Source organism: Lynx canadensis, chromosome F1, assembly GCF_007474595.2.
Source record: "Lynx canadensis isolate LIC74 chromosome F1, mLynCan4.pri.v2, whole genome shotgun sequence".
In the NCBI taxonomy this organism is placed as follows: Eukaryota; Metazoa; Chordata; class Mammalia; order Carnivora; family Felidae; genus Lynx; species Lynx canadensis.
Window position 1 is genome coordinate 29507143 of NC_044319.2, and position 27854 is coordinate 29534996.

General features: G+C 44.9%; 1 long non-coding RNA gene across 1 annotated transcript in view; it reads left to right on the forward strand.

Annotated features, from left to right (window-relative positions):
- Positions 1 to 27854, forward strand: part of LOC116737842 — a 101964-nt gene that overhangs the window by 69097 nt on the left and 5013 nt on the right. The window contains exon 4 of the long non-coding RNA XR_004343100.1: positions 26003 to 26067. This is a non-coding gene — a long non-coding RNA (uncharacterized LOC116737842). The remainder of the gene's footprint in view (positions 1 to 26002; positions 26068 to 27854) is intronic.

Sequence of the window (27854 nt, forward strand, 5' to 3'; positions counted from 1 at the left end):
CAACTGCATGTTGACCAAAAACACGCTAATTCCTGAAGAGACCTTACAGGATGTCCTGTTATGACTTTTCCTCCTTTTTTTTTTTTTTTTTTTTTTTTGTCAGTGCTTTGCTGGCAGATTAAAATTCAGTGGGCCCCATTTGTAGGAAGTCTGATAAAATATTCTCATCTCAATTGCAAACAATTTCTTCCATCTGCCACTTGGCTGAGAGGATCGGACTCAAACACCCTCACGAGAGGAGAGAGTGATACTAGCAAAGGAGGGGACAGGAAACAGCAAGGGTTTGTGTCTGAACACAATTTCTACCTGGTCTGTTGTCTGACCGAGCTGATTAGTCAGCTGGTCTGCAGCTGGGTGTCTCTTCACCAAAATGACTGAATCTGCCTAAAATACTTTTGCTTGTTTTGTAGCCTCTTGTAGATGCAGTTTCTATATAGGCAGTGCATGGATGTTAGGAGAAACAACAAATTTGGGGTGGGGTTGTGGGGCATGGATGGGTAGGGGAGGAAAAGACCGGAGGCTGTATGGAGCGAGGTGAGCAAAGCTGATCTGGGAAAGGTGATACAGTGTGCAAAAGAGATCTACGGAGGTCAGTACAATCCACCTAAGAAGGCATTTATAGTACCTACTCTTGGCAAAAAAAAAAAAAAAAAGTTCTGGGGTGAATAGGAAATGAAAAAGGCCTGATTCTGATTCTAGATTTGAATTGGTGAGGGAAACATTTCTTCCTTCAGCAGTCCTTAGTAAATGTCAGGCTCTTTGCTGGATCTTGGAGATATACTGGTGAGCAAGAATGACGGGGAGCCTACCTCTCAGAACTTACGTCTTAGCAGGGGAAAGCAACGAGGAAAATGTGACCATGGCTTGTCATAAATCTTAGGGAGGGCGTAAGGAGGGTATGGTGATGGAGAGCATCAGGGTTGGGCACATGCTGCTATTTCAGATCAAGGAAGACCCTAGAGAGGGGCATTATAGGCTGAAGAATTTCAGCTGCAAAGACAGGGGAAGAGACATCTTGGTACATTCCAGAAACTACCTGAAATACTACATAGGTGGAGGGTAGTGGGGAGAAAGATGGCAAAACTAAAACAGGAATCTAGGTGAGAAATGACAGTGGTCACACTGGGACGCAGCAGTAGGTGGGAGACAGGTGGAGAAGTTCACGATCTTTGGGATGAAGAGTGGGGGGTAATAAGGTCAATGGCTTTGGCTGAAGGAGGAGAGATGGATTCAAAAACACCCAGGTTTCTGGTTTAAGAGTTTGGTACGTGGTGGTGCCACTTCCCATGACAGGAAGCACAATGGGGGAATATCTTTGCAAGAGGCAGAATAAAGACTTCCATTTGGGGGCCATGAGGTTTGAGGAGAAGGTCCAAGGAGACATGCTAAGTATGTGTGGTTAAATATGTTGGTCTGGAGCTCAAGAAGAGGTTTAGGTTGAAGACAGCAAACTATTAATTTAGAAAGAAATAGACAAAGTACTATGTGTGTTTAGAGAATGAAGCAGTTCATTCAGGTGAGGGAATATGGACTCTAGGGACAAGTCAAGTTCTAAAAGGCCATAGGCAAAGGAACAGAGAGTGGCTAGAAAGAGAATTAGAGAAATGCCTTTCTTTACATGATGAAAAGGAAAGGGTGATGATTAGTGATATCAAAAGAACTCTACTCAGTCCTTCTCCGGAGAAGTTACCTGGGAGAAGGGACCAGGTGAGGCCTGCTCTCTCACTAAGAAAATGAATAGTCAAGGCATAGACTGAGAAAGCACATTGCAATGTAAATGTGACCAGGATCTCCTATTCATAATATATAAAGAACACCTACAAATCAACAATAAGAAGACAAACAAAAGGAATGGGCAGAGGTCTTGCACAGACATTTTGCAAAGATCACGTACAAATAGCAAGAAGGAGATGGAAAGTTGTTAGTCATCAGGGAAATACACGTTAAAATCTGAGTGAGCTAATACTCGACATGGCTAAAACCAGAAAGACTGTCAATACCAAATACAAACATGTGCAGTAACCAGAACTTCCTTTGATATGTTTGTTGGTAGGAATGTAAAATGATACAACCACTTGGGAGAAGTATTTGGTAGCTTCTTTAAAGAATGGAATGTGTATCCACTGCATGACTCAGAAATACCACGTTCTAGGTATTTCCTCAGGAAAAATGAAAACTTGTGCACAAAATGATTGTACAAGCATGGTAACAATCTTAGTCATAATGGCCAAAGGCTGGAAACAGCCCAAATTTCTGTTGATGAGAGAATGGATAGGCGAATAACTTATCCACACGATGGAGTACCATTCAGCAAAGCAAAGGTACAAACCACTGATTAAGACAACAACATCTCAAAAGCACTGAGTGAAAAGAAGCCAGACATAAAAAAGTACGTGGTTTAGGGTTCCATTTCTATTAAGTTCTAGAACAGACAAAATGAATCTATAGTAATGGAAGCCAGAAAGTGATTGCCTGCGAAGGGGCATGAGGAAACTTACCGGGGTGGTGGAAACGGTCTATATCTTATTTAAGTGGTAGTTACATGAAAGTATACAGCTGCAAAACTCATCAAACTGAATGTCCGAAATCTTAAGATCTTGCATTTTATTGCATATAACTCATACCTCAGTTAAAAAAAAAAAACTGGATAGTCTAGCTGCAGAGGCTGCGTTCTGAAAATATTTCCCAATTTCAGTGGCAAGAACAGGAAACAACTGGAGGGAGGAAATCGATTGAAATGAAATGAGTGAATTTAAATAAGCAGGATCCAATGATCTTGGCTTGTGAGTAGCGCACAGTCTCAGCCCACACCTTCTCAGGTGGATCTGTCTTTATGTGCATATGTTGATATTAGATGAATATTATGTTGCTGAATTAGAGATCTGAAATTGCTTTTGTGGATAAAGTTCAGTACGGCCTGCATTTATGTGGCACCTACTGAATGCTAGGCGCTGGGTATGCTGTGTTTCCTAAAGTTGCCTGTTGGCTCCCCAGGAGATGGGTGGTTTGGCTTCTATTTCTCTGGTTTCTTCCATGGGAGGGCTTTGCTCTTCCCTTGACTGCTCACAGAATGATGTCTGCACAGAGTGGGTGCCGAATAAATATTTCGTGACTGAGTGGATGAAGCAATGAATAATGAACATGCAAGTGTGTGATGCTCTGTATGCATGTGAGAAGTCAGTGTTTAATTTCTCTAAGATAAATGTTACCATATATCCGACGTTAAAAAACAAACAAACAAACAAACAAACAAACAAATACAAAACCCTCACCAGTTTCTTTTTACTCTCTGTGAATCAGACTCGAACAAGTGAAAAAGATACAGAATATAAAATGGTCTCATTTTCTGTCCCTTTCACTTCCGGTATTAAAGGCCAATCTGATGACAACTGGTCTAGGGGTTGGACTTTGGATTATTAAAAACTATTTTGCAAGAAATAAGCTTGGCTTATATGACCCAACAATGAGATAACCTACTTTGGTAAGAATGACAGCAACAGTTGATATTTCTTGGGGAAAACACTAACCAAAACAAGAACCAGAACAACCCCTCCCAATCTCAAGAGGCAATGGGATATAAAGAAGGTTAAATTGAGTTGCAGATGCCAACAGAGAGAGCCTTTGGAAGATGTGTGTCGTGAGGATAGTTTATCAAAGTTCACTAACTGCCAATATTTTTTACTTGGCATATAAAGTGGCCAAATAAAGCATTTAATGATTTTAAATCTAGAATGTATTTATAGAAATAAAACAGAATTAACCTGGGTCAAATGCTTCGTCCTTTGACTGCTTCCCTCAACACTGTGAATTAGCTTAGTGGTAAAATAAAATAAGTTTAAATAAATCACTATGTTGAAAAATAGAATGTAATGGATAATTTGTAAGCCAACAACCTTAACTTTAAAAAGAAAATCTATTCTAATTATATACATTTCGTTTTAGATGGCAGATGGAAGCTTATTAAATATTTGGAAATTTTTATATGAAATTATAATTTATGCTCTGATTCTAAGATTTAAAAGCCCAGGTAGTGTGTGTTTACTGAATATTTTTATAAATTTGAAAGTTTATTTGTTGCAAATTAAAAAAATTTTTTTAACATTTATTTATTATTGAGAGACAGAGAGACACAGAACATGAGCAGGGGAGGGGCCGAGAGATGGAGAGACACAGAATCTGAAGCAGGCTCCAGGCTCTGAGCTGTCAGCACAGAGGCCAACGTGGGGCTCGAACTCATGGACTATGAGATCATGACCTGAGCCCAAGTCGGAGGCTCAACCGACTGAGCCACTCAGGCACCCCTGTTTGTTGCAAATTTAATGAAGAAAAGGATGCATTTCATTTGTCTCTGTTTTCCCATAGGATTTATGATTTCTTTAAAATTTTTTTTTTTCAACGTTTATTTATTTTTGGGACAGAGAGAGACAGAGCATGAACGGGGGAGGGGCAGAGAGAGAGGGAGACACAGAATCGGAAACAGGCTCCAGGCTCTGAGCCATCAGCCCAGAGCCCGACGCGGGGCTCGAACTCACGGACCGCGAGATCGTGACCTGGCTGAAGTCGGACGCTCAACCGACTGCGCCACCCAGGCGCCCCGGATTTATGATTTCTTGCAAGAGTTCATAGTCTATTGTAAAGTGGAAAACAAATACTGTTGTCTTGAGAATATAAATAGGATAGAGAGTGCGGGTGTGATAAGAGGCAGAGTGCCAAAAGAGGGAGAATTTGTAGATACGTAGACTTTCACATCTTATACTGTTCAACTGACATTGAACCACAAGTCTGGTTTTGAGTTTCCTTATGACCAAATCAAAAAGAGAAACACAACTTAAATGGACACCATATATAAGAAAATTTATATTAACTATATTGACCTTAAGCAAAGAGTATCTTAAGGAAGAAAGCCACAACTCTTAGGGCTAAAAGAGAGAGGGCTGTGTGCGTGTGTGTGTGTGTGTGTGTGTGTGTGTGTGTTGATTGTTGATTGTTGATTTTGGGAGATTGAACAACAAAATGGACAATATTCTCAACAATATGTCTTTAGTAAATGTAATAGAGAGTTTTGTTCTGAAATTTCTTCAGTGTGAACTCAAAGCAGGTAATGCTATGTATGAGGAGGGCCAAGACCGAGGAGGATGGTTTGGAAACTAACTGCCAAGTCATCCGGAACGTGCTCCTCAGGTAGGCTGAGTTGTAAAGAATGTGGAGTTTTCTTCCCTGACATGGGTCTAATGTGAAGATGTCGGGCAGTGATCAGTCAGCTTTAAACAGCCATCGCCTTAGAGAAAGCGTATCGGCAGACTTCAGTGAAAATTGAGAAGCCAAACCAGGTGGGGATGTGGCACACGGGGAAGGGTAGGAAGTGGCCGATGACCTTAGTGAAGATGAAGTTCTGCAGTCCCCAAGAGTCAATCTGCGTAGATGACATGGCATCTTTGGGCGTGGCGGTCCAACGACTTGACATCACCTTTTACTAATTGGGTGTTATAGGCGAAATCTCTTAATTTCTCTCTGAGCTTTTCCCCCTCATCTCTGTGATGATATCGGGCAGGAGGACATTGTTCCCGCTCCTGATGTTTCTTTCCGTATAGAAGGTGTGGCATTTTGGACCCTGTCTATTCCTTTACATCATCTGTTCCAGGGGAGTGACTTATCTGATGGATACATTTAGGAAAAATCAACTGGCTGTGTTTGACTCACGCCTCCCCTCTTCCTTCTTGGGAGCTATCTGCCTGCCTGGAGGCAGGAGTTGTCTTCCCCTCTCCGCACCGCACACGCCGTCTTGCCCAGTTCAACATGCCCTGTGCCTGGGAGGGCAATTCTGCCTAATTCTGTGGCGCTCACACCAAGCGGTGCCCTTCCAGTTGGCCTTTACTGGTCATAAGGAATTGATTTTGGCTTCCATTTGCCACCCTTGTTTTATTTATCAGTTTGTTCAGATTTTAGGTAGAGAGGGGTACTACTTGTTGGCCCCCTCCAGAGACCCCGGCAGGCTGGACTAGTTCTTAATCATACCCATCTCATATTGAGTGTGAGGGGTGAACAGGATAAGGGCACAGTGGTGGTAGGGTGTTCGGTGGTTGGTGTGGAGAGACACTGCTGGTTAGTGCTCTGTTGGCTGTTTTCCCTTTAGTCTGGAGGTATATTGAATAGTGCCAATGACAGTACCCATCACAAGACACTACAAGAGAATCAGCGGCGTCTTGGGCATTTTCCCATCAAATCCTTACATCCTGGTTCGAGGGGCTTGCCAACACTTGACAAGTGCTCTTCTTGAATAGCTTTCTGGGGCTACCTACAGCGTCTTGTCCTCAGGGTGACCCATCTGTCTTGGCTGCAGATGTGGGTCCTGTCTCAAGATTCTTTTCAACACGGACATCAGGCCAAAGCCTTATCAGGTGAAAAAGCCTTGTTGGCTTTAGGCTGAAAAATATGAGGTCTCTAGAAGCAGGTGCCAAATTAATAAATACTAGGAGTGGCTAAAGGTTCAAGGTCCTGTTGGACGCATGTATTGGGTACGGAGGACGCGGTAGACGGCTCCCCTGGGCAGCTCTTATTGTTGAAGAACAGGGCTGACACAAACACCATTTCTGGGAACGTGGTTTCCCAGCATGGCTTCGTGCACCTTCTCCATCTGCTCCAGAAGCATTATTCTGGGCATCTTGACAGGAGGCCTCCCAATGAAAAGGGAGAACAAAAAAGTGCATTTTTTATCATCTCCAAATACCTACAGCTCAGGGATATGAATGAAAAACACTTATCTTGTGACCTTTCAGGCCCTATTGCAGGGGAAGGACAGGAAAAGCAGACCAAAAAAAAAAAAAAAAAAAAAAAAACCCCAAAAAAACCCAAAAAAACCAAAACCAAAGCCCAACTATTAAAACAAATACAAAAAGCACCATCTTGTTTCTTTTCTGTCCTTGTTTGCTCTTTATTGAAAAGGGAGGAAAGAAGAAATCTGCTATTTACACCAACCTGTTGACAGACGGTTTGCTTTTATTTGATTTGCACTTCATTTGCATGAATAAAAAGTACAGGGAGTGTTGTGACTTAACAGTAACATAGAAACTATTAGAGGGGACTTGACCAGTAGCTTCATCATCATAGGGCAATGATGTCTTGCTTTCAATCACCGAATGCCATTTAAAACAAAGCTATAGAGATTGATAGTAGGTTCCTTCACTTCAGGGCATGCTACATCTACTACAGCCTCTGGGTAAAATTCACCACTTCCTAAAATGTAAAGGAAAGCGACTGCAAGATAATTAGTGTCTACTTGGTCAAGGACAAAGGGGGAGGGCACAATACCATCCATCAGCCAGAGCAACTCTGCCTTCTTTCTCCCAAAGGAAGCTCACCCTATCCTGCCACTACCCCGTGGACAGGACACAGGAACTTTGTGGAACTCACCTGATAATACAAGTGATTCTTCCCTAGTTCTGCCTGGGTTCTGGTAGGGGTTCTGCCCGGAAGCCCCTACTGGCCTCAAGGCCAGCCCCAAATGTAACGAGAGTGTTGAAGTTTAGCAGGTATTCATGGTAGGGTCACTTTGGCAGGATTTGGTCTGGATCTATCCTCAGGCTTATGGGTTTTCATTCTAGGGGTATTTATATTTTAACAAGGATTGAAACTTTAGCTTTTTCTGAGAGTAAGCATTCAGGAATCTTCAGGACTGTGGGTGGAGAAAGGTTTGAGGCAGGGAAGACAGGAGTACTTAGAACCTGCTGAAGGCTCACTACACAGGATAGTTTCCATAGTTTCCTAGCTTTCCAGAGGCCAGACATTTATGTTGGTGATGAACAAGTCACTGGATTTGAAGTTTGATAAGTAATATTTGCTAGGGTATGAATTTGGTTGCATGTAACTGAAACTCAAAATAACAGTGGCTTAAACAAGATGCAAATCTTTCCCATAGAACAGTCTGGAAGAAGGTGCTCCAGGGCTCATATGACAGCTTTGCTCTTTGAGATTTTCCAGAGGCCTCATGCTGATTTCTTGCTTTGCCTCCCCAGGGTATGGCACATCTCTCCTTGATCCAAGGTGGCTCACCACCACGTTCACAATGGAAAAAAAAAAAAGAAGAAGAAGGGGAGAAGGACAGGGAAAGGGGGCGCATGCCTCCCTTTAAAAACATGACTCAGAATTGCACTTGAGACTTTCACTCACGTCCCCTCAACCAGGCCCTTCTCATATGGCCACATCTAACTGCACAAGGGAGGTTGGAAAATGCCATCTTTAACCGTGTGACCACATGCCAGGGTTTTGCCTCTGTTCCAAGAGATGAGTTGAAGCTCTTGGAAAGCCGAAGTTGCTCCCTAGGGAATGAAAAGAGGGGTGTTTGTGTGGGGTTGAAAGATGAGCCAGGCGATAAGAAGTCTGGAAGATCATTCTCCGGTGACTTCACTTTCAACAGTTTGGTTTTATGTGTTTTTATGACTGCTTCCAGTATACTCACCCCCACGTGCCCTTGTACTTCTTTTTAACATTGGGTTAAAACAATATAGTTACAGTCCATTCAGATGGTTCAGTTGAGTGACCACCAAGTGAGCAAACGCTGTGGATTATATGACATGTGAGGTGTGGGAATATAATGCTGAAGAAGTTGTATGTCTGCCCTTAAGTATCTTACAGTCTATAGTAGGTTTTCTCAACCACGAAACTATCGATGTTTGGGGCTGGTTAATTCTTTTGGGGGGGGGTGTCTCATTAGATATCAGTAGCGTTCCCCCTTCTGGCTGTGGCAACAAAAAAATGTCCCACCACGTTGCCAAATGTCTTCTGGGGGTAGAAATCACCACTAGTTGAAACCCCTTGGTTTAAAGAGTGCATTGGATCACTGGATCTCAGCGTGTGCATCCTAGGCCAGGAGTATCAGTGAAATGTCAGAATCACCTGAAACTTGTTAGCAACACACATTTTCAGACCCTCCTCCAGAAGGACTGAGTCAGAAACTCTTGGAATGCGGCTTAGGAATCTGTGCTTTATTTCACAAACTCTCCAGGTGACTCTGATAATTCGGATTCTAAGGCTTGAGAATGGCTAAACCAGATCATTCAGCAGCCTGGATTTCAATTCAATGTAGTAAGAGGGATAAGGACAGTATATGCTGAATGCCGTGGGAACCCAGAGAAGGGCAACTAATCCAACCATAGAGGTCAGAGGAAACTTATCAGAGTAGGCAGAAGTGTTACTTGCGTCTGGAAGTTTTCTGTAGATTGTAAGCAGTCGAAGGAGTGGAGGAGGAAGGATAAAGAACATTCAAGAAATCTACTTGGTGGCCTGCAGAAGTATGGTGCATTCGATAAGTAAGAATAGTTCAGTCCTGCTAGGTTGTGAAGTCCTAAGTCAGGAAGCCCTGGGCTTTGGGACTGGAGGGGCAGGCAGGAATTTGTTCATGGGGGGGTATAGCATGGTATGTTGGACAATTGTTTTTAAGATGCTCAGCATCTGAACCCCTTTCTAGCATCTAGTATCCATGAGGATACTGTATTGATGCAGGAGCCTTGGTGGGAGGCCAAACTCTTCCTGCATTAGAAAAGTTGAACTTCCAGAAGCTAGCCTCCTGCTGCCCCGTGGCAGGTAGGGTGTGGGCATGTACCTAAGACCCGCCAGTCAGATGCCCCCTTCCAGGCTGTGATTCTGGAATGAAGATTAAAAGACAGTGGTGGTGGAGGTGTTGAGAGCAGTGTCCACCGTGACTTGTGGCCGGGACGTTCTCCCCAGGTGGGTTTTCAGGCTTGACTTTGCCCATGGTTCTGGCCGTCTGGGCTCCCTGGATTCTTGCACATTTTCTTGCCCGGTTCTTCAAGCCTTCCGGCGAGTCTGTGAAATACTTGTCAACAAATTCCTTCCCTGTTTAGCTCTTCGCAGATCATCATCAGCCAGAGGTGATGTCTCTCAGAGGGTGTTTGCATGTGGGAAATGATGAGCCTTTGCAGAAAGGGTATTTACCACCCGCCATGTACAAAGTGAAAGCACATCATAACCCCAAACATTTATTAAGCACTTTACCTAGATTATCTCCCAATTCCCCAACCAGCCCCTGAGTAGATACCATTATTGCCGTCCTTATTTTATACATAGCAAGCTGAGTTTTGAACCCAGGGGTTCTGTCTCTAGGGCCTGTTTCCCTCAAAATCATGACCAAAGCCCAATCCGAATCCAAATCTGAAATTCCCTTCAAGGCCTGTAGCGGCCATCAAACCCCACCCACAGGATGACATCCTTCATCAACCTTGCCTTGAGTGCCTGATGATCCTTCCATCACCGTGTCTGCTGTCTCCCCCACATCATCAGGCACTTTTTTCACATCATCCTAGATTCACTTCGTAGCTGTCTTCCTCTTCTATCTACACCATAAGCCTGACTTTGCCGCTCCCTAGGAGGTGGTCACCAGCCAGATACTTTAAGAATGTAAATATGACCTTGCAGCATTGCTATGGGGAGGGGTGGTCTCCAAAATGCTGCATTTAACAACTGGCTCATAAGGGTACTGGCCAATCAGAATAGTCAGTGGCTGCAAATATCTGGAGAACACGTACCCTGCAAACAATTGAACATTAGCTCTGGTTGTAGAACAAAAAATGGATGAACTTCTTTGTCAGTTGTACAGCATGACAAACATCCCAAGCATTACTATTTTGCCTGCCGTGTCTCTTTTAGTTGCCACAAAGCCTAGGGTGTTCTTATGTATTTGGTGGGTACTTGATAAGCTCTGAATTAATGGATGAATGACTGGGAAATCACCCTGGTTCAATCCCCCCCACCTCCCACGGGTGAGTATCAAAAACCAGTAATTCCCTATTTTGGTTGAATGATGACACCCCAGATCATCTCTTTGATTGCTTGGTAGTGAGGAGGTCACGGGCTTTTCAAACAGTTCTCCCACCGTACTTAACTTTGATTCACTGACTGGAACACAAAGTGATAGGGACCATACTGCCCCCTCAGAGAGATGGAGACCGGGGCCTTGAAATCAAACGAAAGCAACCGATGAGGCAATTCTCCAGCGAAGGAAGCAGCTCCTCGGATCACTCAATGGATCGGCCTCGATTGCCCCGGAGCCCACCCACCTGCCTGGCACTCGGAGCCTGTTGCCGAAAGTTCTTTTCGTCCTTCTGTTCCGTCTTCCATTGCTATCACGCCGACAGCTGCGGGAACACATGGAGGTTGCTTGGCAGCTGCTAGACACAGATGCTGGGCTCTGTAATGTACTTTTCCCTCCTCTGCTGCTGCTTCTGAGTGTTTCTCTGGCTGCCTGGATGTCTTCGTTCCTGCCTGTGGGAGGGGTGTGCTTCGAGGTGCCAGTGCGGTGTGAAGCCTTGGGGGATTGGTGCTGCTGAACAGGCAGGATGGCTGGGTCCTCAAGATCGTCTTTGCCTTTTTTTACATGCAAGTGTCAGGGTCTAACTGTTCTGCACGCCTGAGAATGGTTTCCAGCTGGCCTAGAGGAAAAGAACGTTGGGGTGTCTTTTTCTCCCCACCCTTGGAGCACCTGCTTCATCCAGGTCTTCATTATTTCCTGGATGCTTTTCTGCAGCAATCTCCTGGTTTAACTGGCCTCTTTGCCCCTTTTCTTTCTTCCTGGCGTTTCCTTCCATGGTTCTACCAGGGTGATTTTCCTACGACCAAATCTGACCACATCTCTCCGCCTCTCTCCTTTAATCCTCATAGCTGGCAAGACAAAATATGAACTTAGTGTGACTAAAGGGCCCTTCGTGACTCATCTTTTGCTGCCGCCGCATCTATTTTGACCAGAACAAATCAGCTGTTTTTTTTTTTAACGTTGCGTACGCTAGGCCTAGGAATTCCTTCCTTCCTCTTCTTATCTGTTCCCCGGGTTCACTCTGTGTGAGCCGGAGAGATTTCTCGAGTACCCTCTTCTGGGTATAGCCTCTCCCTTGCCCTGATCCTCGGTGGGCCAGACTGGAGAAGTCGTCAACCGAGCCACCTCCATTTGGAGACCGTCATTCAGGCAAAGCTGCTGATTAAGTAGCCTATTCGGTGCCAGATACCGGGACCCAGGTGTGCACGGGAGAGACAGCACAGTCCTCAAGGAGTTCATCGACTGTTGGACAGATGAATGAGAAAGCACACGATTAAAATATAGAATGAAATGAGCCTGATAACAGAGGTGAGTTACAGGATGTTACAGGAATTAGTTGCCCTCCCTTTGTGCTCCTGTACCATTCCCAAACCTCCTCCTATTAGCCCTGTAATACGGTTGACCCTTGAACAATATGGGGTTAAGAGTGCCATCCTACCACACAGTCCCAAATCTGCATAGAACCTTTGGCTCCCCCCCAAACGTAACAACTAATAGCATGCTATTGACGGGAAGCCTTACCGATAACATAAACAGTTGATTAACACATATTTTGCGTATGTTTTACATACTGCATTCTTGCAACAAAGCAGGCTAGGGAAAAGAAGATCTTGTTACTAAGAAGATCAGAAGGAAGAAGAAGTACATTTATAGCACCGTCCTGTATTTATTGAGAAAAACCCACGTGGCAAGTGTACCTGTGAAGTGCATACCAATGTTGCCCCAGAGTCAAGTGTACTTTAATAGTGTGTTTTCCACCCATCTCCCCAACAATCTCTGAGTTTCTTAAAGGCAGAGACTGTTTCTTATTTAAATTGCACCTGTCACGGTCACTCAATGCCCAGCACAAAACTCAAGAAATGTCTGTTGAGCAGTGGCACCTGCATGATTGTGTCCTCGCGGTGACGGCCGTGTCCTACCATGTGTATCGGGGTGAGTGGCAGCCCCAGGGAAGTGTCCTGGAATCCTTTTGGGCTGAAGGACACAGGAAAGAACATGGCGGGGGGTGGGGGGGGGGGCGTTAAGAGGGCGATTGCAGGTTCTGGAAATTTTCTCCCTTGTTTTGGAAAATGAAAGCCTTATCTTTCTACCAGGTTCTTGGGCCTGGCGATGGAGATCTACAGTCACTCTGCTTAGTCTTCATCTTTCCCCTCTCCCTGAGAGCCCCTCTCCTCTGCTCTAATTTTCTTTTGCTTTTGGTCAGAGAAACCTTTTATTAAAGAAAAGTGCATCTCCTCGAAGAGTAATATTTATATACATTTAAAATAAATTAATTTGGGGAAGTTGACAAGGAGGAAAAACAAAACCCGGAGTAATTCCACCACCCAGAGCTGTCCGATACATTGCTGTTGACGTGTTGGTGCACATTTTTCCAGACTTTTCTCTACGTGTATGTACAGAGAAGTGTTTGAGTAAAGACTCCGGATTTAGGCTGCCTGATTCTGAAGACAGGCATTGTTTTAGATAATGTTTAACAGCTTCCATTCTGGTTTAACCACCAAATATGTTAACTAGTTTTGTTGTTACAAAGACTATCATATTATACGGTATATGGAATCTGCTTTTCTCATTTACAACATCTTGCTATGCATTATATGACATTTTTCTGTGTCATGAAACCTTACATTCTTCCTTTAATAGGGATAGAGGAATACACTTTAATAGTGTGTTTTCACTCATATGAAATGAGGATATTTCATTGAATGGATACCGTGCTTCATTTACCAATCTCCTTGTGCTAGGTATTTAGGTGATTTCTAATTTTTCACTCTATGTTTCATATATCATAGATTTCATATATCACCAGTACGATGTCTCTACGTCCTTACCTGGGTATTCCATCAAGATGCAGATCTAGAAGTGGCCTTACGGATCAGGGGTGTGCTCCTGTGTAGGGCTTCTGGTAGAGGTGGCCTCCTGTGAGGGTTACGTACCAAACTGCAGTCCCTAATGTTGTGGGAGAGAATCCCTTCCTGCACGCTCCCATCCGAACCAATACTGAGCTTTTAAAGTCTTTCCAAGAGTTGTATGTTAGGGCAAAAATTACATCATGTCATTTTTATTTGCATTTCCTCAGCTTCCAGCGAGGCTGACTTAATATATACACTTCACTGGCTCTTCGTGTTTCTTATTTTCTGAGTTGACTTTTTGTGTCCTCCAGAGCTTCCATTCCGCCTTTGATGATTCTGGACGGGGCTTAGATCAGATGGCTTTTCTCTGTGGAAGACCTAAACCCATGTTAGCTTTGTGAAGTGATGGTTTCGAGGGGCATGTGCCCAACCTTCTCTGCTATGTATTTGCATTTGCTACTAAAACTGTCTAACGTGTTATAAATTTGACTCTTCCGCATGTTGCCAGTGACATGGTTTTAATGCTAATGAACGCTTTGGGCACCACATCTCAGTGAGAGCAACGGCCACTTTTGCAGACTTAAAAATGCCACATGATACCTCGTGGTGTGTATGGATATATGAGCTGCTGCATTCCTGAATTTTCCTCCATGGTAGGCGCTGGCATAGCTGAGAACACGTGCATGTCTGTCTGTGTACATGTCTGGGTCTTGAGCTGAGGTCAGGAAACAACGTGTGTGTTTTTGGGTTTCTGTGAAGTTACACAAGTGCCTTTGTATGCTCGTGACCTGAATCTGTCTCTTAGGGGACATTAGGTTCAAAATTTACTTTCAGGAAGACTGCCTTGGTTATCCACCCATCCTCAGGTTACTTCTCTAACTCTAAACTTCCTGAGCACATGCGTTTCACATCTAAACTTGCTAACGCATTGCTGAAAATGCACCCTCAATGTAATTCATAGGTAGTTGTTCTCCCACGAGAACCCTCTGCCTTTGCCTGTGACCGTTTTGAGGTCAGACTCCAGGCTTTACCACATCCCCTCAAAAGAGACCCAACCCGCAGAGCATCAGTGAGTAATAATGTAAAACTGGCTGGGACTTATGGGGAGATGAAGGAGAACGCTACATGATACAACACCCAGCAATAAATAAAGGCCGCCATTTTCACCTTCTCTTGGTGAAAGTGTTCCTCTTCAGTCATGGGCCTCTGGGTCTCCCTCTCCCTCTCTCTGAAACTTTCCCTGAAGCGGCCGCTGCGTATCTCCTCCCTTCCTTTTCAGAGAAATTTCGCTTTCTTCCGAATTTCTTCAGAATTGATCCTAATGCCCGGGAAGGCCAGCATCTTTTCAACAAAAGTGAAACTCTTTCAATGGGAGAGTGCATTGCTGAAAAGAGTAAGGTTTTCTTCGAGCCATTCCACCAAGCTATATATCACAAGGATTTGTTTCATCCCTTCTTCGGCCAGTTGGAACACCAGGACCACATCTGTCCTGTCTCAGCCTCCATTTCTCTCAGTGCGTCCTCCGGGGCTGTGGGCAACATAGGTTCTCAATTAATGCTTGCCAACCAGTGGGGAATCGCCTGTATGTTTTCATTAGTTAGCACAACACATGCAAGTTAGAAGGGATATGAATACACAGGCAGACAAATGATGAAGGCTTGGTCTGTGTACATCATAATGCAGGGAGTGAGGTGCTGTGATTAGCTGGCCCCTGCCCTGCTGTGGTACCCTCTGCTCTCTGGGGGTTGGACGTCAGACCTGCAAGCCTCAGCCATTTACTTCCTTCTACTTCTCTTTTTACTGTAGTTGACTTCTCTTCTTCTCTAATTCCTTTTGTGCCCTCCTTCATACAAAGTTGGGCCAATCCAGGAGGGGATTTATGAGATCCATTTCCCAGAATATGACCATCATGGCACGCTACCTCCTACCTCCGCCCTCAGTAATGTGGTTCCTCCCAGCCTCTCTCCTACATAGGACCTGAATTATCTGGGGCCTGTTTCTGAGGTCTGACTCCTCCCCATTTCTCCATTGACCCCCTTAGACCACATGTAGGTCAGGAAGAGGAAGGTTTCAGGAGACTCAAGTAGAGATATGTTGATTGCATTAAGGGGTTGAAGGGTCAGGACAAGGATGTAGGAAGGAAAAGAGGATTCCACAGAGAAGAAAGGTAGGCCTGTTCTACCTGGAAATAAAGACAACTGGATGATTGAGTCAAATCTGTTGGATTTTACTTTGTATGGCTCCTTCCTGTGCCATGGCATTTCCTCCTGGCTTCATTGTGTTATTTTTTGGGAGACACACAAAATGATAAATGCCAAACAAGGATGAAATGGTGGGAAGTGACTGGGAGTCAGAAAAGAATTTCAGGGTATCTTTTTACCCAACACCAAAGGGAGCCTGGAGACCAGTCTAGAAGATGGGGACCATCACCCAGATAAAGAATCAGTCAAAAATCCCTACAGATAAAGAATGTCTCCTGGCTAACTCTCACTTGGGAGACACTGTGCTTTTCTTTTTTTCTTTTTTCTTTTTCTTTTTTTCTCTTCTTTTTTTTTGCATCTTCATCAATAGTTACATGGTGGAGAATTAGAGGGATCGTGAATGAATGGTAAATAAAGATGAAGGTTTTCTTTTACAGGGTTTTTTTAATGACCACGGGTGTTTTTGTTTGCTTCTCCAAGGGCCTCTGCTGTAGGAGTTGCAAGCCAGGTGCATCTGCCCTTTGCCTGAATCAAACCCATCCCGTACCTCTTCTGCCTAAACCCGTGCTTTCTGAAAAACTTATGTGATTGTGGCAAGAACACTTGACATGAGACCCACTCTCTGAACAGGTTTTAAAGTATACAATACAGTATTGTTCGCTACAGATACGATGTTGTACATCAGAACTCTAGAATTTATTTATCTTCTTACCTGACACTATGCAGGTTTGTTAGTAACTCTCTATTTCCCCCTCCCCTAGTGACCACCGTGAGTCTTTGATTCTGTCAATTTGACTATTTTAGATACCTCGTATAAGAGAAATCATCATATAAGACAAATCATCATTTGTCCTTCTGCGACTAGTTTATTTCACCTAGCAAATGTCTTCAAGGTTCTCAAACCCATGCATTTGAGCCCCTGCCTGTTCTTTTGTGACAGGGTGTATACAGAACTCAGAGTCCTTGCCCGCCTCTTTTTTGTTCATATTCTACACTCTTCCTGATAATTCACTGGCCTCCTGGACCCTGGAGTCCTGTTCCCTAAACCCACGGTGCTCCCCTAAGCTTTTCCCTGAGGCTCCCCAGGCCCTGCCTGTCTGGCCCTGTGAACCGCACCTGCTCCTTGGAGTCCGACTGCCTCTTCCCTGCCCAGCTCTCCTGCCTCTCCAGGCACCCAACCCTCACCCCTCCTGCCCAGACCTGCCCCGCTGAGGCCCCTGCCTGGCAGGACATGGTGCCTCTGAGGACTAAAAATAGGGGATGTATAAAAGAACGGTAGGACCCAAATAAAGTCTGAAGCAGGAAATATAATGATCCTCCAAAAATATGATTCTGGTGCTTCCACAGGAGCCCTGTATCTGCTTCAAAGCATGTGAACTATCTTTATTTTGCATTCAAACTATCTTTTGGGGCCAGGTTTCCTTCATAACACGGCTTATTGCAAAACGGATCTGAAGCCCTAGGGAGTTTATCTGTAGTTAGGTGTTTTTTTTTTTTTTTTTCTTTCCAGTAACTGTGGGTCGGAGGTATTCCAGCCATTATTAACTAAAGGACTACTCTGTTTTATGACATCTAATCAGGTAGATGTCCCACTGGGAGAACAGATTGTGTCCTTTTTTTCCCCTCTGAACCGAGGAGATAAAGAGATAAAACTCATACGTTGTTTTTTTTTTTTTTTTTTTTTTTCTTTTTTTTAAATCAACAGCCTAGTCCCCTGTGAGAGCTTCACGTGAGCCTGTTATGCATGTGAGTCTGGGCCTAATGGGGAGACCTGAGGGCTTGTGAGTAGGACATTTTGTCCTCTCAGTGGCGGTGCATGGTCTGGTCCCTTCTTGAAACACCTCTTAAGACCACTCTTGTCTTGAAGTAGGATTACCTTTTATTTGCCTTGAAACTTCCCCCTTCAAGCCAGGAGGTGTCCCCTGGGTTTAGAGCTTTGGGATTTGTCAACAAACCTGTGTTCACTCTGCCTGCACTTTTCTCCATGGAACACGTTCCCCCATATTCCACCAAGGGCTTGCTTTTGCCTTCAGAGTTGGACAAAGTCCCCTCCATCCCTGTGATCCTTTCAGAGTCCATCTGAATGCCTTCTGTCCATTGACATTTCCATATGCGCATCCACAATTGTCCTGTCTTCCTTAACTGTAGGCCCCCAAAGGGCAGAGAGCCCTTTCCTCGTAATATCTCAGCCCAGTGTCGGCCATGGAGCTAACTATGCCTTTTAAGCACTTCAAAAATTGATTTTGGTGAAAAATTTACAAGTAGGACTCTAAGGCAAGTCTGTCAGTTTCAGTGGCTCTGGCTCATCGGACCTCAGGGCTCTAGAAACCTCTAAGAAGAGACTCCAGTGCTGCCCAAGCTTTGGTGGGAGAGTAGGACAGAGATTTCAGAGTGAGATTTAAGAGACTCAGAAAGGTACTCTGCTCACAGCTCTTTGATTTAAGGCGTATCTCTTGTTGGAGGGAAGGCCCACCTGGTATCGTGGGTCATCACACCGGCTCGGTGGCTGGGCCACCTGGCTTGAATCTTGGCTGTGCCATTTCCCAGATGTGTGACTTGACCTCTTTGTGCCTCAGTTTTCCTCTGTAAAATGGGGATAATAATAGCAACTACCTAACAGGGTTGTGAAGATGAGCTGAACTGATACTTTTTTTTTAAGTTTATTTATTTTGAGAGAGAGAGAGAGAGAGAGCACTTGCAAGCGAGGGAGGGGCAGAAAGCGGGAGACAGAATCCCAAGCAGGCTCCGCACTGTCAGCGCAGAGCCCGACGTAGGGCTCAATCTCATGAACTCTGAGATCATGACTTGAGCTGAAACAATAGTCAGATGCTTAACCGACTGAGCCACCCAGGCGCCCCTGAATTAGTATTTCTAAAGTATGAGAAGATGCCTAGAGAGAGTCAGTACCCAATAAACAGACAAACGTAGTTCCTGGGAAAAACACGGATAGATGTCACACTGAAAAATACCTATGTGAATGAATGGCTCTCTCCCACCTCATGCAGGAGAATGGAACTCCTGGGAGCTCAGACCACTCAAAAACAGCCCCAGGGAGGGCTTCCTGGCCTGAGAGCAGAAGTGACCTCCTCAGAAGTAAATAATAAAAATAACAATGAATACTATCGGGTACTGAGCACCTGCTCTAGGCTGGACCCTGTGGTCAGGGTCCTACGTTACCCCGTTCAGTCTTCCAGCAACCTTGTGAGAAAGGGGTTGTTTCATTGTCTGGATCACACAGCGGAGACTTGGAGAGACTGGTTAACTTACCCAATGGCACATGGTCAGCAGGGGTAGCACCAGGAGTCCAAAGCCTGTGCTCTTAGCCAGTAGACCCTCTGTCTCCGTCTGCCTATCTGTCAGCCCAGCTTCTGGTCTTAATTTCGTTTCTCAAGTGGGGATCATCCTCACTGGGGATGCTGAAGTTCATATTATCCATTAATAATTTGGCTTAGGGGAAGAACGCTGGATTAGAAGTCAGGAGACCCAACTTCTGGTCTAGCTCTGTCACCTACTATATCAGCCAGGACAGGCTAGTTACCTGTGTTGGGCCACAGCATGGGAACTGATCGCGCCTGCCCTGCCTATCCCAGGAACTAAGATGAGACACCAAGGAGATCGTTCACATTCAAATTCATTAAACAACGACTGCTTACTACGGGCTCCGTCCTAAGCAAACTGCATTTACCTATATTTTTCATTATTGTAGATCAGCTTAGGAAACACTTAAAAGGCAAGATAGCATTGTTCCTGTGAATTAGGACTTCGTGAACCACTTTTTTTTAAGGTGCCCGATTGCCCCCCAAACAGGCGAAACATCAAGGCTCCAGAGCCAGGGGGGACCAAGCTGTCTATTTCAGAGAGCCAGCCACACTCTCCAGACCTTCCCTGCTTTCATGAAACAATAAACGTGTTTAGAACTGCTTCAGAACCAGGATGCCAGCGAAGGTGGGAAGCCTAGCCGAAGACCCGCCCTGAGGACCTCCGTGAGGGTGAGGGCCTCCTGTGGCCGTAGGCGCCTCCTTCCCTGTAACCGTCAGACCGTCCGTCCGTCCGTCAGCTGGCCGTGGTGGGATGCTGGGTCGGTTCTGTGCTTTCGCTAAGAAGGCGGTGTCAAGATGGAGAGGAAGGACTTAAGAGCTAAAGCAATAATAAACAAACATAAACCCGGGATCTGTTCTGATTGGGCAGTGTCCACGGTGAGACTCTCACCCCTGGATAGAGTTTGCCCGCGTTTGGTTTCGCGGAGGACCTACTCAGTTCTGTGCTCCGGCAGGTGCCAACTCTTCCCATCTGCCTCCTGGGAGCATAGTGGTGGCACAGTAAATAACATGTGGTCGAAGGGCTGGCACACCGCAGCTGACATCCGGGAGGACCTGAGGGAATGTTTCCGCCTGACTGGCTGACCTCTAAGAACAGGGGCCGGATCCTCTTTGAGTTTTCCAACGTTCAGAAGGTGCTCAATATGCGTTCGGTGAATGGATGAACCCATCAGAAAGCGTCCACTGAGTGCCAGCTGAGGGGAGGTGCTGGGTTATTTATGGTAGGGAGCGGAGGAAAAAGACTAAATCACACCTCTCAGAGAATGTTCACCTTATGGCAGGTGATCCCACCCCTACGTGACAAATAAAAAGGACCCACGGGTACCGGCGTTTTATTTGTGCGAACAAGGAGATGCGATTTTTAAGAGGTAAAGGTTATCGCTAAGTAAAATAAAAGAACCAAGGGACACGGAGGGCGAATAGAGATTTTTCTTGGACGTAAAGGCCCCAGGAGAAGCGAATTCCTTTGGAAACGGCCCAACGAGAGGCATTTCCCATTCCTTCCTTTTTCAAAGGCTGGTTTTGTTGGGTTTTTAACTGAGAGCCTCAGGATGGAGGGAGAAGCTATCTTCTCAGCACAGAGTTTTCTCCCCCTTTTCCAGAGGGAAGGCAGATTTGGGAAACTGGCACTGCCCCTGCCCAGATGGCAGCCAGCAGCTGGCTCTGGCAAAGGGAAGTTCTCACTCTGGGCTGCTGGCTGCCGGGCCCCTCCCGTTTCCCCAGCAATGCCGGGCCGGGGCCATTGGAGAGGAGAGAATGTGAGAGGCCGGCCATGCCAGCAGCTCCTCGCCACCCTGACCTGCCGGTTCTGGCTCTGACACCCAGGCCTGTGGCCGGGGAGCGGAGGGAGCAGACCCAGCAGCACTAGCCAGCAGCCTCAGCCTCCCTCCTCCTGCCTTGGCGGTGGTTGGCCCTGCGCTGAACCACACAATGGCTCCTGACGACTTTGGGGCTGCAGCGTCAGGGACAAAGGGTGGTGGTGATTTCAGAGAGAGTGGCCTGGCCACGCAACCGTGGGCTGATGTGGGTTACAGGGCTCCAGAAGATCCTGCTGGCCCACGGCTGCCCCTTCCCACACCAAACACTGCCCTGTCTTCTAGCAGACCCTGTGGGTCCCGGTTTCCTCCACCCCAGGCATAGTTTTCTTTTTTCCTCCCTCCCTCCCTCCCTCCCTCCCCCTTTTCCTTTCTTCTTTCTCTCCTTTCCCCTTCCTTCCTTCCTTCCTTCCTTCCTTCCTTCCTTCCTTCCCTTTCTCTCTTCTCACAATGCCTTTCTCGCACTTTCTTGCTTTCCCCCGCCCCCTCCTCCTTTCTTTTATTCTTCAAACATCTATTGACTGCACATTCTGTATCAGTCCTCTGCTAGGTTCTGAGAGTGCACAGATATAATAATACTTGGCCCTGCCCCCGAGGAGCTCACAATTCAGTGAGGACATCTGTGCCTGAGATGGGATGAGTCCATGACAATTAACGACAATAGAGCGTGTTAAGTACTATAAAAGCACACAAATTGCTAGGAAAGCAGAGGAAAGAGCCATTAATTTCTACCTGACCCATTTTGGGGAAAAGTTAGCTGAGGTGCTGCCATTTTTCAATTTAGTTGCTCACTCCGAGTCTTATGCTCCTGAGAAAAGGTTTTATGTCGCTAAGTCTCGTTGGAAAAATGAAAGGTTTGCTTTTTGTTTCAGTTCCTGCTTATGACTCAGGTCTCGAGGCTTTGAATTTTTATCAAGTCCAATTTTATCCATTTTTTTTTCTTTTTTGCTGTTGGATCTAAGAACTTTTTGTCTAACCCAAATGTTGCAAAGATTTTCTCCTTGATTTTCTTCTAGAAATTTATAATTTTACAATTACATTTGCATTTATGATCTATTTTTGCTCATCTTTGTATATGGCATGTATTGGGGGTTTTTCTTCTTTTTTTTTTTTAGTATAAAAAAATATTGTTTCCAGTACCAATTGTTCCAGAACCATTTGTCTGAAAGCCATCCTTTCTCTATTGAATTGTCTTTGCACCTTGGTCAAAAGTAAGTTGACTATATTTGTATGGGTCTATTGCTGGATTCTTCGAGAGGAGTATTTTTATGTCCAATATATTGTTTCATGCACTCTCTCTGTCCCTCTCAAAATAAAGGCATTTCTGCCATGCAAACAGCACCCTATATATCAACTAGAGTTATGACTTGACTAGGCAAAAGAAAAGAAGCTTGGCCAACCAAGATTAGAGTTAACTTTGCCACAGATTGCTGTGTGACTTTGGCATGGGGGGCTTTGTGATCCTGAAGAAACACAGGTGAGACTCAATAAAGAGTGTCACAAAGATTAATGAGGGCCGTGGCTGGGAGAAGAGCTGGGCTTTGCCTCCTCAGCATCCACATATTTGTGTAACTCCTTCTGCCCTGTTTTACAGTGAAAATATTTGGGGGGGGTGGGGAACAGCACTGGGGCTAACTGTGAGGAGAAGCGTATGGTTAATTACAAGCACTTTAAAGGAAGGTCTGTCTTCTTTTGCAGAAATGAAGCTCTTCCCGTCACCCCTGGGGGTCGGTGGTAAACACGTCTTCGCTGTGTCTTGTCACATACAACAGTTACCCAGGGGAGCCTTATTCCCGGTTACATTCTTTGGCTCTCCTTCACCAATAGAATGATTCTTTTACAACTTTGGAATGAAAAGCATGCAAAATGGTGTCTTCATACTGCTTAAATGCTTTCCACCCATGCCTCTCATTTCTGATTTTTCATGGCCTTAAACCACCATCTGCTGGGAGGGTGGGAAGGACGCTTGCAAGGTTGTTACGCCCTTCCCTCCAGTCTCAGACCCCGCTGCGCTTGGGCCACCAAATGAAAAGCATTTTTTTTTTTTTTTTTGGTGTGTCTTTCTCTCAAGGGTTTTCAGAACTTAGTCCCCATCCTTGGAAGTTTCCTTTTCCGGGCCATGCCCAGTTCCCTCTCGGGGACTGTATTTCCCGGGTGATGGACAAGGAGACTTCGTTCATGCCAAGCACTCTGGAAAGCTCATACCACGCTAATCATTTTGTGTCTTTGATTAACTTTGCTTTCTTTTCCTTTATAAATTGTTCTAACACTTTAAGTCCAAATACTAACACTGGGGACAGCTTGTGATTAACCTCTCTCCACTCCAAGAAGTAGCCAGTGTCAGTGATTCTTCCTTCTAAAATAGCTTAACCAGTTTTTAATACACCAAAAAGACTTTTTGCCCATAGCCCTCTGGTCATCTATTTTCCTTAATAGCCTTTTATGAGGGACCTTATCAAAAGCTTGCAAGGAAATCCAAGTAAATTATGTTCCTTGGTTCACCTTTACCTACTATTTCATTAACTTTTTCAAAAACAATATGACATAGTTTTCAACATAATTAAAGGGGTTGGGAAAAAGGGAACTTTAACTACCGCTTGACAGTTTCCATAGTTGCTTAGGGGAGCTGGGTCACTGCTCACATTCTGCCTCTGCTTAAGGACACTAATTCATTTCCCAGGCTGTCTGGCTAGGTCAGCCACTGGTTCAAGGTGGAAATGACAAGTTTTTAGGCTTTCAAGTGTGCAGTACTCAGCTCTCCAGAGAGCTCGAAGGAAGGAAACCACAAGTTTATCCAGGTCTGGCCCAGAGAAAGAGGAAATGATGGGGGAAACTAAGACGAGGGCAGAGGGCGGTGTCTCTGTGGAGGGGAGAACTCGGCCCAGGGAGAGTCTCAGATATGCCCAAACAACTCTTCATTGTTTGCATGAGAAAGGGAGGGGTCAACCATAGACTTTGGGAAGACTCTCAGGTCCAGGGGAGGTATGTAATGCCAAAATGGAAGGGTGGACAGAGGCTGGTAGAACAAGGGAAGAATTAGATATGAAATCGCTAATACCAGCAGTATGAAGCATATCATCATCGTAAGAATCGCAGGTGTATTGGGGCACCGTGGGTGAACTCAGCTGGTTAAGCGTCTTGGTTTCAGCTCAGGTCATGATCTCACCGCTTTGTGGGTTCGAGCTCCACATCAGGCTCTGTGCTGGCCGTGCAAAGCCTGCCTGGGATTCTCTCTCTCTCTCTCTCTCTCTCTCTCTGCCCACCCCACTCATGCTGTCTCTCTGTCTCTCAAAATACATAAATAAACTTAGAACGTTTTTAAAAAAATTGCAGGTGTCTTTGCTAAGTTTCTCTTGTGGGCAGGTATGTGTTGGGCACGTGCACATGTCTGTCTCATAGAAGCGTTAACAACTGGAAAGGAAGATAACATTACCCTCATTTGTAAATGAGAAAAGTCAGGTGCAGAGAGTTCAAAGGACTTGAAGGTCACGCAGTTAATAAATGATCACATTTGGGAGGCAACCTCGTCCTTCTAATTCTGAAGCACGTCGGTTTTCATGATACCAGCTGGTCGATTCTTAGCTCATTCAGTCGCCAAGGTGTCCCGTAAGTCAAGTATGCTGGTTAACTAAACGTTCTAAACATTCTAAATATGAATTACCCGTTTTCATAAAGTAAGTAGCATTACTCAATCATTCAAAAAATGCCAGACGCTATTTAATTTGTATCAATGATGCACAAAGGCATTTCAGGTGACAGTCTTTAAAACATCTTTATGGATCTCCATTGTCACTGGTCTGGGAATTTGAAGGTATTTGTCTGCAAAGGACTCTGGCTGACAAAATGCTAGTAAAATTGGCTTTTAATGTAGAAAGGAATAGTAAGGAAAAGCAGAAAAGCTTTCATTTCTTTCTGGCTTACTTCGTGGTTTCCACTGGCTCGATGCCTATATTTCCTTATGTCCTGAGGGATTGGCCATTTTTAGTCTTTTCCACGACTTCAGAAAGCCCACCATAATTGTCTTGCCGCATGCTTCAGGCTCCACAGGATGTGATGCCTGCATACTAGAAAGCATTTTTCTAAGTAGCTTCTGAAGACCTGCCTGCTCCCCTCAAATGCTCCTGTAGGTCGGTGTTGCAGGTCGTCCTGGCACCTCACTTTCTGGTTTGTGCACGCTTCTTGTGAAATGTCCAGCATCGAAGGGAACAGGTAGGTATCTGAAGGCACCTGGGGGAGGCTGAGCAGCCCAGCTAATCAGCTCCCCGCTCCTGCTTCTGATTTGTCAAGACAATGGTCTTTAAGACAGGAGCCTGAGAAGCTGAGGGATCAGAAAAGCAACTTGGGCTTGTCTTCAAAGAATGGAACGCACTAATTGGAACGGACGCAAGAGTGGCCATCAGAGAGAAAAAGGAAATAATTCTTTTCATCTACCATCAAAATAGGGAACCTGAAGGAAAAAGAAAAAGTCTCCTAACTTAGGAGGGCGATAGCGTGGGCGTCTGGTTCTCGCTACGCCAGATAAATTCCGAGGCTGGCAGTTTTGATAAAACATTGCAGTGTCCATTTCCAAGGGACGGGAGGCCATCAGCCTGCTGTGTTCAGCAGGGGTGTCGTCATCAGGCAGGTCTCTGTATGAAACGCTGGGCAGAAGTGTGAGATCCTGGGCGAGGCAGTGGAACAGAGAGGGTTCTACTGAGGTCCTGTTGGTGCATTCCAATACTAGTTCTGGTACCTTCTAGCTTTGGTGGCCTTGGAAAAGTAAATATTGATTTATTAATCAGAGTTTCAGTTTCCTCATCTATAATATGAGAATAACACCTGATTTACCTGATTTATCCCTGTTTGAGGGATACATAAGAGAGTGCATGCAAAGTCTCCGACAACATGTAGCAAACAATGTCTTTCCCGTGACTTTCTGATGTGTTATTTTTCTAAATGACAAATCGAGATTCCTAGCACAACCACGTGTATGACTTTATGTTTTTTGTCACAGATGTGTCTAGGAGATACTGTGGACTCAGTTCCAGACCATCGCCATAAAGCAAACAATTCAATAAAGTGAGTCAATTTTTTTTTTGTTTCCCAGTACCCATAAAAGTTATATTTATGCTATGTTGTAGTCTATTAAGTGTGCGATAGCGTTATGTCTAAAAACACCCCAATGTAAATACCTTAATTTAAAATGACTTCCTTGCTGAAAAAACACAAACCATCATCTGGGTTTTCAGTGAGTCATAATCTTTTCTGATAGAGGGTCTTGCCTCGATGATGATGGCTTGCTGAAGGTTGGGATGGCTGTGGCAATTTCTTAAAATAAGACAACACTGAAGTTTGCCACTTTGATTGACTCTTCCTCTCATGAATGACTTCTCTGTAGCACATAATGTTGTTTGATAGCATTTTACCCTCAGGAGAACTTCTTTCAAATTTGGAATCAATCCTCTGCAACCCTTCCAATTTTTTTTTTTTTTTCAAGTAGACTTCATGCCCAGCAGGGAACCCAACACGGGGCTTGAACTCACGGCCCTGAGATCAAGACCTAAGCTGAGATCAATAGTCAGATGCTTAACTAACTGAGCCACCCAGGCACCCCCCTTCTGCTTCTTTATCAACTAAGTTTATGTAATATTCCAAACTCTTGGTTGTCATTTCAACAATCTATACAGCATTTTCACTAGGAGTGGACTCCATCTCCAAAACCCTTTCATGCTCATTCTTAACAAGCACCCTTCATCCCTTAAAGTTTTATCACGAGATTATAGCAATTCAGTCCCATCTTCAGGCTCCACCTCTCATTCTAGCTCCCTTGCTGTTTCCACCACATCTGCAGTGACTTTCTCCCCTGAAGTCTTGAACCCCTTCACATCATCCATTAGGGTTGGAATCCCTTCTCCCAAACTTCTGTTGATCTTGATATTTGGATCTCTTGCCATGAATCATGAATGTTCTTAATGGCATCGAGACTGGTGAATCCTTTCCAGAAGGTTTTCAATTTACTTTGTCCAAATTCATCAGGAGACTCATGATCTGTGGTAGCTATAGCCTTATGAAATGTATTTCTTAAATGATAAGACTTAAACATTGAAATTGCTCCTTGGTCCGTGGGCTGCAGAATGGAAGTTGTGTTAGCAGGCATGGAAACAACATGAATCTCACTGGACATCTCCATCAGAGCTCTTGGGTGAGAAGGTGCATTGTCAATGAGCAGTAATCTCTTGATAGGAATCTTTTTTCTGGACAGTAGGTCTCAACAGTGGGCTTCAAATATTCAGTAAACCATGTCGTAAACAGATGTGCTGTCATCCAGGCTTTATTGTTCCATTTCTAGAGCAGGCATCGTTCTTAAGTGCCCTACGATTTTCAGAATGGTAAAAAACATTGGTTTTAAGAGAAAGTTGCCAGCTGCCTAAGCCCCTAACAAAAGAGTCAGCCTGTCTTTTGAAGCTTTGAAACCAGGGATGGACTTCTCTCTCTAGCTGTGAAAGTTCTAGATGGCATCTTCTTCCAATAGAAGGCTGTTTTAATCTACATTGCAAACCTGTTGTTAGTGTGACCACCTCCATTAAGTGAGTTAGCTGGATCTTCGGGTTCATTTACTGCAGCACCTACACCAGCACCTGCTGCTTCACGTTGCACTTTGATCTTGCGGAGACGGCCTCTTTCCTTAAACCTCTTGAGCCAACCTCTGCTAGCTTCAGACTTTCCTTGTGCAGCTTCCTCACCTCTCTCAGCCTGCACAGAATTGAACAGAGTTATGGGCCTTGCTCTGGATTAGGGTTTGGCTTAACGGAATGTTGTGGTTGGTTTGATCTCCTATCCAGACCGCTGACACTTTCTCCATATCA